A 14,927-nucleotide genomic window follows, 5' to 3' on the forward strand; every position below is an offset into this window, starting at 1 on the left:
CCATGGAATTCTCCAGGCCAGAATACTGGAGTAGGGAGCCTTTCCATTCTCCAGGGGATTTTCCCAATTTGGGGATTGAACCCAGGTTTCCTGTATTGCGGGCAGATTCTTTACCAGCTGAGCCACAAGGGAAGCCCAAGAATATTTGAGTGAGCAGGCTCCCTTCTCCAGGGGATCTTCCTATCCCAGGAATTGAACCAGGGTCTCCTGTATTGCAGGCAGATTTTTTTTTCAGTTTATTTTATTTTTTTGATATTTTAAAAATATGGAACGCGTCACGAATTTGCATGTCATCCTTGCGCAGGGGCCATGCTAATCTCTGTATCGTTCCCATTTTAGTATATATGCTGCCGAACGGAGCACTGCAGGCAGATTCTTTACCAACTGAGCTACCAGGGAAGCTGGAAGGAAATGGCATGATATATTTAAAGGGATAAAAGAGAAGAACCTATAACCAAGAATAGTCTATCCAGCGAGATTCTCATTCAGATTTGACGGAGAAATCAAAGCTTTCCAGATAAACAAAAGTTAAGAGAGTTCAGCACCCTCAAACTAGCTTTAAATGCTAAAAGAAACTAGCAATAAATGCTAAAGGAGCATCTCTAAGCAGGAAACACAAGAGAAGGAAAAGATTTACACAGAATAAATCTAAAACAAGTAAGAAAATGATAATAGGATCATACATATTGACAATTACCTTAAATGGAAATGGATTAAGTGCATTAACCAAAAGATAGAGACTGGCTGGGTGAATGAAAACATATGCATGTGTACCTTGCCTCTTACCACATCATTCTGTCTAACTGCAAAAATTGTACGTATTTTATTTATACTGTTAGGTTAATCATGTTTCCATTATTGTTTTCATACCTTATTCAAGACTCCACATTTTATTGCACTGAGCAGCTTCAGCTACATGCAGCACATTCTGGTAAATTCTCTTTTCATTTTTATTCTATTACAAATATTTTCTAATTTTCCTTGTTATGGCTTCTTAGATATACCCTCATCTAAAACTGGACATTTAATTTCCAAATACATGGGATTTTTAAAAGATCTTTGTTATTATTTCTCATTTTGATACTAATTTCCCACTTAAATCCTTTACTCTCTGCAATCACCCTCCATGTTTTTTCAATCTTCGAACTTTATCAAGAGTTTCAACAGCTAAGTCAAAGATCTCTCTTGGTAAATGTCACATGGCAGTTGAAAATGTAGGTTATTTTCAAATACCTTTTGATAGTGGGCTGTAACATAATTCCACAGTAGTAAGAGAACAGATCTGTATGATTTCAATGCCTTTAGACCATGACATTTCTGTACCTGGTCTTATGTCTCTGGATATGTTTGTGTCTGCTAGTTTCTAGTCTATGGGAACTTGAATAGAATTTGTATCCTACTGTTGTGTGCAAATTGTATAAACCTTAATTATTTTGAATTGGTTCATAATGCTTTTCAGGTCTACTATATTATTCTACTTTTATGAACATTCATTCAATTAATTTCTGAGTTTGATATTAAAACTCCAACTAAAAATCTTAATTTATCTGCTTAAACAATTGTCACATATAGTGAACCATATGTAACTTTGTTCTGTATTTTCCAAGTCTCTTATAAATGTGTTATAGCGACCCCATGGACTGTAGCCTACCAGGCTCCTCTGTCCATGGGATTCTCCAGGCAATAGTACTGGAATGGATTGCCATTCCCTTCTCCAGGGGATCTTCCTGACCCAGGGATCAAACCTGGGTCTTCCGCATTGTAGACAGGCGCTTTACCCTCTGAGCCACCAGGGAAGTCCCATATTATTCTACTTTTCTGAACATTCATTCAATTAATTTCTGAGTTTGATATTAAAACTCCAACTAAAAATCTTAATTTACCTGCTTAAACCACTGTCGCATATAGTGAACCATATGTAACTTTGTTCTGTATTTTCCAAGTCTCTTATAAATGTGTTATAATTTCATAACTTAAAAAAATAAAAGATTTTAAAAACTATGATTGTCACAATACATGTCCGGTGAGAATCATCTAGAAGATCTATGTTATCCTCACTCCCATAACGCTGACCTGTAGGGCAGAACTTTCCGGAATGCTGCCTGTGACTGGATGCTCTGGCATCCAAAGGTTCATCTGGGAGTGACACAGGTTACTTCCGTTCATATTTTATTGGTCAACTGAGCCACCTGGCCATTCCTGAATTAAGTAGGGGAGGGGTGAGGCACAGGCAGGAAGAATAATCTTATGTGACCAGGAGAGAACCAAACATTTGTGAAAAGTCCAGATAACTTCCACAGTTCACTCCACCCCTGAGAACACCTCCTTGTACTTTCTCTTCATGATACTGAGGTAGTTGGTCCCCTTCCCATCTCCATAAATTGTCCTCTGTCAGTTCCTTTTATTTCTCCTTCTCCTATATGAGATCATTACCTAAGAGTTTGCTCTTGGCTAGATTTTGAGTGTGTGTGTCTGTGTATATTTTAATTCTCTCCCTTAACTTTACCTGTAAAACTTTAATTATCAAAGCTGTGGAGATAATCTCTTGAATTCCAAACCTATATTTTTCTTTTGGAAAATCTACTTGGATAATTCATGACTTTTCTGTTTCCTTAATGTTCCAGGAATCAAAACATTCAGTAACTGTATTATTTTGCATTCTTCCAACCTAGCAATTTCCTTTGTTTTCCTTTTTTATATTGCTTTGCAAACTAGCCTTTCTTCTATAACCTATTCAAATAAGAAGTGAGTTCTGAGCTGAGACTTTCTATATATAATATTTCCTATATATAATTTGTTGATACACTTCAAGCTGGCTTATCTAAACATTCTTTTGAATGCATTTTTCTCACTTCTGAATCTACTTTGTATTTTTACTATTATTGTACTTGACACTTCACTCAACTTTCCTACGACCTCTCACAATGATTCTTCTTCTAGGGAATATACGTTTTTCCTTGCTTTTCATTCTCTGTAGTATCTAGCAAAGATTTTGCCATTGAGGTGATATTCATTTTAAAATATAATATGTAGATGTCAACACTCAATTGTAGATTAATCCCCCAGTGTTAATTAATTAGGTTAAAGTATATGTATTGAAAACATATTTACCACACCTTTTTCTCTTACCTTGAACTTATTACCTAAGTTCTTAGATCTTTTCAAATGAATTATTACTGAGTTGTCTGACTCAGCTCACACTTTCCTATAGTTAATATTTGCTTTATGAATGTGTAACTTTCACTTAACTCTGTTAAATTCCCTGTTGATTTTAGCTCTTTTTCCAAGATTTAAAATGTTAATTAGAATAATGCTCACAGAGGTGAGGTAAACACCCTAAACATTAACATTGAAGACATACCTATTAATTTGCTAAAAGAATCAAGCATTCTCACTTGGTAAATTCAAATCTATGGAATATTTATCATTCTTTTATTATCTTTTGCTTTCAGTTAAAAATAAATGTGCTGTTTGTATGCAAAAAAAAAAAAAATATATATATATATATAACTACCATATGACCCTGCAATCCCACTCCTGGGGAAATACACAATGAAAACCATAATTCAAAAGTTATATCCATACCATTGTTCACTGCAGCACTATTTACAATATCCAGGAGAGGGGAGCAAGGTAAATTTCCATTAACAGAGAAATAGATAAAGAAGACGTGGTACAGAGACACAGTGGAATATTACGTAGTTAGAAAAAGGAGGGGAACTGTGTCATCTGCAGAGACATGAATGGACCTGCAGACAGTCATACAGAGTTCAGTATGTCAGAAAGAGAAAAGCAAATATCGTATACTAACTCATGGACATGGAATCTAGGAAAATGGCATAGATGATCCTATTTGCACACAGACATACACAGAGAACAAACGTACAGACACCAAGATGGAGGAGGTGGGGTGGAATGAACTGGGAAATTGGGATTGACATATGTGTACTATTGGTACTATGCATAAAATACGTAAATAATGAGAATCTAGTGAAATGCTCAGGGAATTTGACTCAATGGTCTATGGTGACCTAAATGGGAAGGAAATCCAATGACAGGGGACATATATAAACATGTAGCTGATTCTCTTTCTGTACAACAGAAACTAAAACACTGTAAAGCAACTATTGCATTAAAATTCAGTGAAAAATAAGTAGGAGCAGCTCTTCAGAGGAGGCTGTGGCTGCGGTGAGGGAGGAGGTGGCCTGGGCAATGATCTAATCATGTTGGATAAAGATGATCTTGAGATTACAGTGATAACTGAAGCAACTCCCATCCGTGAAGATGAGAACTTCTCATCTTCTCAACTTCAGCCAAGAATTTTGAGTCAGTTGACCAGTGTCAGGTCAGAGTAAATCAGAATCTATAGCTTCTACTCAGAAAAGACCAGAGCCCAAACGTTCCAGTGACCTTAAGACAGAAGTTCTCCTTATTCAGGCATCACAAGCTGCAGGCCAAGAGACTGTTTCCAAAGATGTACCCAAGTCTGGATGGGGCTATTGGGGCAGTTGGGGCAAGTCCTAGCTCTCCTCAGCCTCAGGTAGGACAAGGTATTTCAAATGTCATTGAGAAGGCAGAGGCCTCCCTTGGAATCCCTAGTCCCAGTGAAATTTCAACTGAAGTCCAGTATGCAATAGGAGAGACAAATGCCAAAGAGAATGGAAAGTCCTCTCAAGAGAGTGGGCCATTTAGGGTATTCTCGGCCATCTCTACTGCTGTTCAGGGCACAGGAAAAGTGTTATCACTGGGAGTTTGGATGCCTTAGAATTCACTGAGAAAAAGACAATGGATGTAATAGCAGAAGGGGATCCTGGATTTAAAAGAACCAAGGGTCTGATGAACTGGACTTCTGATCTACACTGTCTCAGGTTTTAAAAGAGACAAAGGAGAAAGAAGAGCTACAGACTTCCAATGAGGTTACCATGGAAACAGACAAGAAAATTCATTATGGGCTACCCTTTGATGAATTTCAAGGCCTTTCACATATAGAAGCTCTGGAGATGCTATCTCGAGAAAGTGAAATAAAGGTGAAATCTATTCTTAATTATCTAAGTGGAGAAAAATTAGAGACTCTAAAACTTGAATTGGAGCAACTCAAAGAAGCATTTTCCCTAGCAGAGTTCTATGAGGAAGAGGAGGAAGAGAAAAAAGGGGAATGAAGACTTTACCAAAGAGATAACAGAGCTGTTTTCTCAGCTGCATGTCTTCTGCAAACCAGAGAAACTTGCCAGGGCAAGAAATACAGCCTATGAATGGATCAGGACATCTCTGGCCAAACCACTAGAAGAGGGGAAGGAGTAAAATAGTTGGAAGCAAAAAAACCTGAGTAAATCAGTAACAATTCAATAGAGGATATCCATGTATTTGCAATCCAGAGCCTAGCAGAACTGACTGCTTGCTCAATTGAACTGTTTCATAAAACAGCTGCTCTGGTTCTGCATGGCTGGAAGCAGGACGTAACAACCATAGAAATGAGCAGAGCCCTTTGCCAGATGACAGTTTTGTTGTGTCAAGAGTTGTCCTCTATGTCTAAAGAGTTCACCACCTGCCTAACAGCTGCTGGGGATAAGGAAAAGGCTAATATCCTTAATCCACTAATCACTAGAGGCATCAAACAGTGCTTCCTACATTCTGGATGTCTTCCAGTGACTTTTACCCGAATTGGAGATCTCGCTTATTAAGAACAAGACTGAGTTACCAGAGGCATGAACTTCATGTCCAGAAGCCTTTGTCCAAACACTGAGGAACAGAGAAGATTCTACCTGAGACTTGTGATGGCCGAGAAATGCCACTTTCTTCGGTAGCCCTGCAGAAGTGAGGGAGAAAGGTTATTTAAGTATATAAAAATCCCGGCAGGAGAGCTGGTTTGAAGGAAGTTTGTTGTCTTCACTGCTTCGCTGAAGTATTCAGGTTCTCACACTTCTCTTCCCAGTTGTTGTAATTAATAAATTATTTGAAAAGAAACTTTTATAGACAGTTAAAAAAAATAGCTCTAGGTGAAAGTTAATGGGACACTCAGGCAAAGATATTGGTCTTTCTTTGACAATACACAAAACACTAAAATTTTTGTCATGGATGTAATTTTACAGTCCATGTATATAACTGGTTGCTAAGCAAGAAGAAAATAAATTTAAAAAAAAGCAGAAAAGGAATTCAGTATTCTGGAATTCATGTGCTTGATCTATTAATGCCATTTTCTTTCTCCTTTCTATAATAAAATCTATGGCTTTAAGAAAACTGAGTATGTATAAATTCTGTAGTGATTACCCTTTATTACATGGATTCTTGTAACTGGTTAGAAAATTTCATTTACTCTTTAATTCTCAGTAGATATGTGGTATTGAGGAGAAGCTTATAGAATAACTATAGCAAAGTGCCCCTTGAGTTCAATTGCTCTCCCAATCCCACAATGGTAAGCTTCAAGTTGTAGCTGACACCCACTCTACCAGATTCAAGACCAAGAAGTGCAATTTGGAGAAACAGTTTCATGTTTGCAGATATTCTGAGTTTCCAGGATGTTTTTCATGCATACCCTTTATACAGGATGAATTCTGTAATAGCCAGCTCCAAAGAGTATTGAAGCTCTTTCAGTCATTATTTTTGTTGTATGAATATTGTTGAAGTGAACTGTAGAGTCCCATGAAAATGATGTTCATATAATAGGATGAAGACAGTATATTTTCTTCATTCTTTTTTATTTCTTTTAATGTATTCTTTAGCATGTTTATAAATATAACTTTTATCCTTCAGATCTTAAGTCTTCTTTTGCTTTCTTCAGCAATTTAAAATACTTCCAGGTTATCCTCTTCCTTAAAGCTACTTTGGTATCTACTCTTTTAAAAAACCATTCTCCAACTTTATGGTTTTTAATGATTCAGGTAACTTTTGTGAGCTCTGCCCTGTATCTTTTAAAATCTTTAAATAAAATGTAATAGTTATTTCAGTTTATCTTTTCATTAATTTTTCCAAATGTAAGCCCCAGTATCTTCTCAAACCAAAGAAATAGCAAAGTGAACTTATAACATAGGCTTCCCTGGTGGCTTAGAGGTTAAAGCATCTGCCTGCAATGCGGGAGACCTGGGTTTTATCCCTGGGTGGCAAAGAGCCCCTGGAGAAGGAAATGACAACCCACTCCAGTATTCTTGCCTAGAGAATCCCATGGACGGAGGAGCCCGGTAGGCTACAGTCCACGGGGTGACAAAGAGCCAGACACGACTAAGCAACTTTTAAAATCTTTAAATAAAATGTAACAGTTATTTCAGTTTATCTTTTCATTTATTTTTCCAAATGTAAGCCCCAATATCTTCTCAAACCAAAGAAATAGCAAAGTGAACTTATAACATAGGTTGATATCAAGACTGTTTCTATGTGTCACCTTATTTGGGATGGGGGCAGTCTGTTAAGCAAGGTAGATTTGGAATAAAAAGGTACACCAACATAAAAAAAATTAATAAATAAAAATCCAAAACTCATAGATACAGAGAACTGATTGGTAGTAGTCAGAGGAGGCAGCTATTGGTGGGGAAAGTAGAAGGTGGTGGTGAAAAGGTACAAACTTCCAGTTGTACAGTAAGTCCTGAGGATATAATGTACACCTTTCTGAGTATAACTGATAACACTGCATTGCAGAACTGAAAGCTGCTAAGAGAGTAGGTCTTAAAATTTTTCATCATAGGAAAAAATCTGTTAACTTTATGAGGTGATGGAAGTTAACTAAACTTACTGTGATAATCATTTTGCATTATATATACATTATATACATATTAATTTATATATAATCACTATGTTGTACACCTAAAACTGATGTTATATTCCAATTATATCTCTAGAACTAATACCCCCAAAAGATGTCCTTTTCATTATAGGGGACTGGAATGCAAAAGTAGGAAGTCAAGAAACACCTAGAACAGTTCAGTTGCTCGGTCGTGTCTGACTGTTTGCGACTGATGAATCACAGCACGCCAGGCCTCCCTGTCCATCACCAACTCCTGGAGTTCACTCAGACTCATGCTCATCAAGTCAGTGATGCCATCCAGCCATCTCATCCTCTGTCATCCCCTTCTCCTCCTGCCCCCAATCCCTCCCAGCATCAGAGTCTTTTCCAATGAGTCAACTCTTTGCATCAGGTGGCCAAAGTACTGGAGTTTCAGCTTTAGCATCATTCCTTCCAAAGAAATCCCAGGGCTGATCTCCTTTAGAATGGACTAGTTGGATCTCCTTGCAGTCCAAGGGACTCTCAAGAGTCTTCTCCAACACCACAGTTCAAAAGCATCAATTCTTCAGCACTCAGCCTTCTTCACAGTCCAACTCTCACATCCATACAAGACTACTGGAAAAACCATAGCCTTGACTAGATGGACCTTTGTTGACAAAGTAATGTCTCTGTTTTTGAATATGCTGTCTAGGTTGGTCATAACTTTTCTTCTAAGGAGTAAGCGTCTTTTAATTTCATGGCTGCAGTCACCATCTGCAGTGATTTTGGAGCCCCCAAAAATAAAGTCTGACACTGTTTCCACTGTTTCCCCATCTATTTCCCATGAAGTGATGGGACCAGATGCCATAATCTTCATTTTCTGAATGTTGAGCTTTAAGCCAACTTTTTCACTCTCCTCTTTCACTTTCATCAAGAGGCTTTTTAGTTTCTCTTCACTTTCTGCCATAAAGGTGGTGTCATCTGCATATCTGAGGTTATTGATATTTCTCCCAGCAATCTTGATTCCAGCTTGTGTTTTTTCCAGTCCAGCGTGTCTCATGATGTACTCTGCATAGAAGTTAAATAAGCAGGGTGACAATATACAGCCTTGATGTACTCCTTTTCCGATTTGGAACCAATCTGTTGTTCCATGTCCAGTTCTATCTGTTGCTTCCTGACCTGCATACAGATTTCTCCAGAGGCAGGTGAGGTGGTCTGGTATGCCCATCTCTCTCAGAATTTTCCACAGTTTAGTGTGATCCACACAGTCAAAGGCTTTGGCATAGTCAATAAAGCAGAAATAGATGTTTTTCTGGAACTCTCTTGCTTTTTCCATGATCCAGCAGATGTTGGCAATTTGATCTCTGGTTCCTCTGCCTTTTCTAAAACCAGCTTGAACATCAGGAAGTTCACGGTTCACATACAGGTAACAGGCAAATTTGGCCTTGGAGTACAGAATGAAGCAGGGCAAAAGCTAATAGAGTTCTGCCAAGAGAACTCACTGTTCATAGCAAACACCCTCTTCCAACAATACAAGAGAAGACTCTACACATGGACATCACCAGATGGTCAACACCGAAATCAGACTGATTATATTCTTTGCAGCCAAAGATGAAGAAGCTCTATACAGTCAGCAAAAAAAAAGATCAGGAGCTGACTGTGGCTCAGGTCATGAACTCCTTATGCCAAATTCAGACTTAAGTTGAAGAAAGTGGAGAAAACCATTAGACCATTCAGGTATGACCTAAATTAAATCCCTTATGACTATACAGTGGAAGTGAGAAATAGATTTAAGGGACTAGATCTGATAGACAGAGTGCCTGATGAACTATGGATGGAGGTTTGTGACATGGTACAGGAGACAGGGATCAAGACCATCCCCAAGAAAAAGAAATGCAAAAAAGCAAAATGGCTGTCTCAGGAGGCCTTACAAATAGCTGTGGAAAGAAGGGAAGTGAAAAGCAAAGGAGAAAAGGAAAGATATACCCATTTGAATGCAGAGTTCCAAGAATAGCAAGGAGAGATAAGACTTCCTCAGCGATCAGTGCAAAGAAATAGAGGAAAACAACAGAATGGGAAAGACTAGAGATCTCTTCAAGAAAATCAGAGATACCAAGGGAACATTTCATGTGAAGATGGGCTCAATAAAGAACATAAATGGTAGGGACCTAACAGAAGCAGAAGATATTAAGAAGAGGTGGCAAGAAAACACAGAACTGTACAAAAAAGAGCTTCACGACCCAGATAATCACGATGGTGTGATCACTCACCTAGAGCCAGACATCCTGGAATGTGAAGTCAAGTGGGCCTTAGAAAACATCACTATGAACAAAGCTAGTGGAGGTGATGGAATTCCAGTTGAGCTATTTCAAATCCTGAAAGATGATGCTGTGAAAGTGCTGCAAATATGCCAGCAAATTTGGAAAACTCAGCAGTGGCCACAGAACTGGAAAAGGGCAGTTTTCATTCCAATCCCAAAGAAAGGCAATGCCAAAGAATGCTCAAACTACCGCACAATTGCACTCATCTCACACGCTAGTAAAGTAATGCTTAAAATTCTCCAAGCCAGGCTTCAGCAATACATGAACCGTGAACTTCCAGATGTTTAAGCTGGTTTTAGAAAAGGCAGAGGAACCAGAGATCAAATTGCCAACATCCGCTGGATCATGGAAAAAGCAAGAGAGTTCCAGAAAAACATCTACTTCTGCTTTATTGACTATGCCAAAGCCTTTGACTGTGTGGATCACACTAAACTGTGGAAAATTCTGAGAGAGATGGGAATACCAGACCACCTGACCTGCCTCTTGAGAAACCTGTTCAGGTCAGGAAGCAACAGATAGAACTGGACATGGAACAACAGACTGGTTCCAAATAGGAAAGGAGTACATCAAGGCTGTATATTGTCACCCTGCTTATTTAACTTCTATGCAGAGTACATCATGAGAAATGCTGGGCTGGATGAAGCACAAGCTGGAATCAAGGTTGCCGAGAGAAATATCAATAACCTCAGATATGCAGATTACACCACCCTTATGGCAGAAAGTGAAGACGAACTAAAGAGCCTCTTGATGATAATGAAAGAGGAGAGTGAAAAAGTTGGCTTAAAGTTCAACATTCAGAAAACTAAGATCACGGCATCAGGTCCCATCACTTCATGGCAAGTAGATGGGGAGACAGTTGACACTGTGGCTGACTTTATTTTTTTTTTGCTCTAAAATCACTGCAGATGGTGACTGCAGCCATGAAATTAAAAGATGCTTGCTCCTTGGAAGGAAAGTTATGATCAATCTAGATAGCATATTAAAAAGCAGAGATATTAGTTTGCCAAAAAAGGTCCATCTAGTCAAGGCTATGGTTTTTCTAGTAGTCATGTATGGATGTGAGAATTGGACTATAAAGAAGGCTGAGCGCTGAAGAATTGATGCTTTTGAACTGTGGTGTTGGGGAAGACTCTTGAGAGTCCCTTGGACTGCAAGGAGATCCAACCAGTCCATCCTAAAGAAGATCAGTCCTGGTGTTCATTGGAAGGACTGATGTTAATGCTGAAAGTCCAATACTTTGGCCACCTGATATAAAGAACTGACTCATTTGAAAAGACCCTGATGCTGGGAAGATTGAGGGCAGGAGGAGAAGGGGATGACAGAGGATGAGATCGCTGGATTGCATCACCGACTCGATGGGCGTGAGTTTGAGTGAACACCAGGAGTTGGTGATGGACAGGGAGGCCTGGTGTGCTGCGATTCATGGGGTCACAAAGAGCTGGACAGGACTGAGTGACTGAACTGAACTGAAAACTGGAGGAAAAAAATCCAAATCTAACCAACAAACACGTGATTGCCTGCTTCACCTAAACATGAAATAAAGACTCAAATATGCATAACATTAAAAGATTTGTCACCAGAGGAACCATATACAAGAAATGTGAAAGGAATGTAAAGGAAGTCCTTCAAGTCAAAAGAAAATGGTACCAGATGAAGGTCTGGATCTACAGAGAAGCGTGAAGAGCACCAGCAGTAGTAAGTATATGGGAAATGATATAGAAGACATTTACCTCACTATACATCTCTTTAAAAGACAACTGAAGCAAAAGTAATAAAAAATTTCTGGTTTTATAATATATATACTGGTAAAATACAATACATGACAACAATAGCCAAAAGACCAGGAGATGAGAATGAAAGTGAATTGTCCAAGTATTTACACTGTGTATAAAAGGTGTAATGCTTGAAGGTAGACTGTGATAAAGATACACAGCATAAACTAAAGTTAAACAACACAAAAATAAGTTATGATTACTAAGCCAAGCAAGGAAGTAAGGTGAAATTATTAAACAAACAAACAAAACTTTCACTATTCCAAAGATAGCAGCAAAAGAGAAAAGGGAACAAGGGACAGATGAGACACAGCAAAAGAGTAGATTTAAATCAGCCATATGAAGGATTACAACAGATATAAAGGTGTAAACAAAAGATCAGCAAACATTAAAGGGCCAGATAGTCAATAGTTGACCTTTGCAAGTTACAAAGTTTCTGTTGCAACTAGGTTAACTCTGCTGTTGTAGCACAAAAGCAGCCACATACGATACACAAACAAATGGATGTGGCTCTGTTCTAATAAAATATTATTTACAACAAATAAGGCCATAGTTTATTAGTCCCTTGTTTAAGTACCCCATTTCAAAGGCAGAAGTAGACTGGGGGACAAATTCATGACCTAAAAATATGCTGCCTATAAAAAATATTTTAATATGATATCTACAGATTAAAGGGCTTCTCTGGTGGCTCAGACAGTAAAGCATCTGCCTGCAGTGTGGAAGACCTGGGTTTGATCCCTTAGTTGGAAAGATCCCCTGGAGAAAGGAACGGCTACCCATTCCAGTATTCTTGCTTGGAGAATTCCATGGAAAGAGGAGCCTGGTGGGCTACAGTCCATGGGGTTGCAAAGAGTCGGACACAACTGAGCAATTTTCACAGATTAAAAGTAAAAGGGTGGAAAAAAATATACTATGCAAATATGGCAGAGAAGAAGCAACTGTGACTCCAAATTGGAACGGTTTATTTGACTTGCTTTTCATTGCTGTTATGCTGCTGCTGCTAAGTCGCTTCCGTCGTGTCTGACTCTGTGGGACCCCACAGACGGCAGCCCACCAGGCTCCGCTGTCCCTGGGATTCTCCAGGAAACAACACTGGAGCGGGTTGCCATTTCCTTCTCCAATGCATGAAAGTGAAAAGTGAAAGTGAGGTCGCTCAGTCATCTCCCGACTCTTAGCGACCCCATGGACTGCAGCCCACCAGGCTCCTCCATCCATGGGATTTTCCAGGCAAGAGTACTGGAGTGGGGTGCCATTGCTATAAATCCCTGCCTCAGTAAACCCAGCTGCTCTGCCTGACTGTTGAGCTAAAGCGCCTTTCTTCAGCGCACAGGGAGAGAATCTGACTATCCTCGCCTGTGATTGGCTGCAGGAGGATGAGATAGCTTGTGCTCTGTGCGCACATTCCCTCAATCGTGTCCAGCTCTTTGGGACCCTGTGGACAGGAGCCTGCTAGGCTCGTCTGTTCATGGAATTTTCCAGACAAGAATACTTCATTGGTTGCCATTTCCTAATTGAGAAGATCTTCCTGACCCAGGGATCCAACCTGCATCTCCTGCACTGCAGTGGATTCTTTACCACTGAGTCATCAAGGAAGTCCAATTATTAGAGAAATACAAATCAATGATACAATGAGGTATCACACCTAACACCAATCAGAATGGCCATCATAAAAACATTTACAAACAATAAATGCTGGAGCTGATGTGGAGAAAAGGGAACCCTCCTACTTTCTGGGTGACAATATATATTAACATAGCCATTATGGAGCAGAGTAGGGAGATTCCTTAGAAAACTAGGAATAAAACTACCATAAGACCCAGTAATCCCACTACTGGGCATATATGAAGAGAAAAAGACACATAACTGAAAAAGACACACATACCCCAATGTTCACAGCAGCACTATTTCCAATAGCCAGAACATGGAAGGAACCTAGATGTCCATCGACAGATGCGTGGATAAAGAAGTTGTGATACACACACCACACACACACACACACACACACGCACATAGTAATAATACTCGATCATAAAAAGGAACGAAATTGAGTCAGTTGTAGTGATGTGAATGAACCTAAAGTCTGTCATACAGATTGAAGTATGTCAGAAAGTGATAAACAAGTATCATATATTAATGCATATAAACGGAATCTAGAAACATGGTACTGATGAACATATTTGCAGGGCAGAATAGAGATGCAGATGTAGAAACGGACTTGTGGACACAGTGGTTGAAGGAGAGGCTGGGATGAATGAACATAGTGCTGACATGTATCCACCACCTTGTGTAAGAGAGCTAGGTACCAGGAAGCAGCTGTACAGCAGAGCAACTCAGCTCAGTGGTCTGTGGTGATCTTATGGGTGGGATGCTGAGGGGGTGAAGGGAGGCTCAAGGGGGAGAGAATATATGTATACTTACAGCTGAGTCACGTTGTTGTACAGCAGAAACCAATACAACATTGTAAAGCCACTATCCAATTAAAAGGTAAAAAAACCCATCTACAACCAATAAAAGCTGCAGAAGGAAGGGGAATTTTCCTACACTGTTCGGGGGAATGTAAACTGATACAGCCACTATGAAGAATAGGGAGGTTCCTTAAAATACTAAAAACAGAACTACCATATGACCCTGACATCCCACTCCTGGACATATACACAATGAAAATCGTAATTCAAAAGGTACATCCACACCATTGTTCACCGAAGCACTATTTACAGTACCCCAGAGAGGGGAGCAACATAAATGTCCATGGACAGAGAAATGGATAAAGAAGGCGTGGTACATATGCACAGGGGAATGTTACTCAGAAAAAGGACAGAAACTGTGTCATCTGCAGCGCCAAGGATGGACCTAGAGACTGTCATACAGAGTTCAGAATGTCAGACACAGAAAAACAAATATATATACACACACATATGTGGAAGCTAGGAAAAGGGTATAGACGATCCTATTTGCACACAGATGAACAGACACAGACACAGAGAATAAATCTATGGACACCAAGGTGGGCGGTGTTTGGGTGGGGTGAACTGGGCGATTTGGATTGACATATATATACTATTGATACTATGCATAAAACAAATAATGAGAACCTAGTGAACCGCTCAGGGAACTCCAGTCAATGTTCCATGGTGACCTAAA

The 14,927-nt window shown here is 39.3% G+C and overlaps 1 pseudogene; it reads left to right on the forward strand.

Moving 5' to 3' along the window:
* Positions 4,224-5,743, forward strand: LOC102168911 (annotated as a pseudogene).

The sequence above is a fragment of the Capra hircus genome, chromosome 10, assembly GCF_001704415.2.
Source record: "Capra hircus breed San Clemente chromosome 10, ASM170441v1, whole genome shotgun sequence".
Classification (NCBI taxonomy): Eukaryota; Metazoa; Chordata; class Mammalia; order Artiodactyla; family Bovidae; genus Capra; species Capra hircus.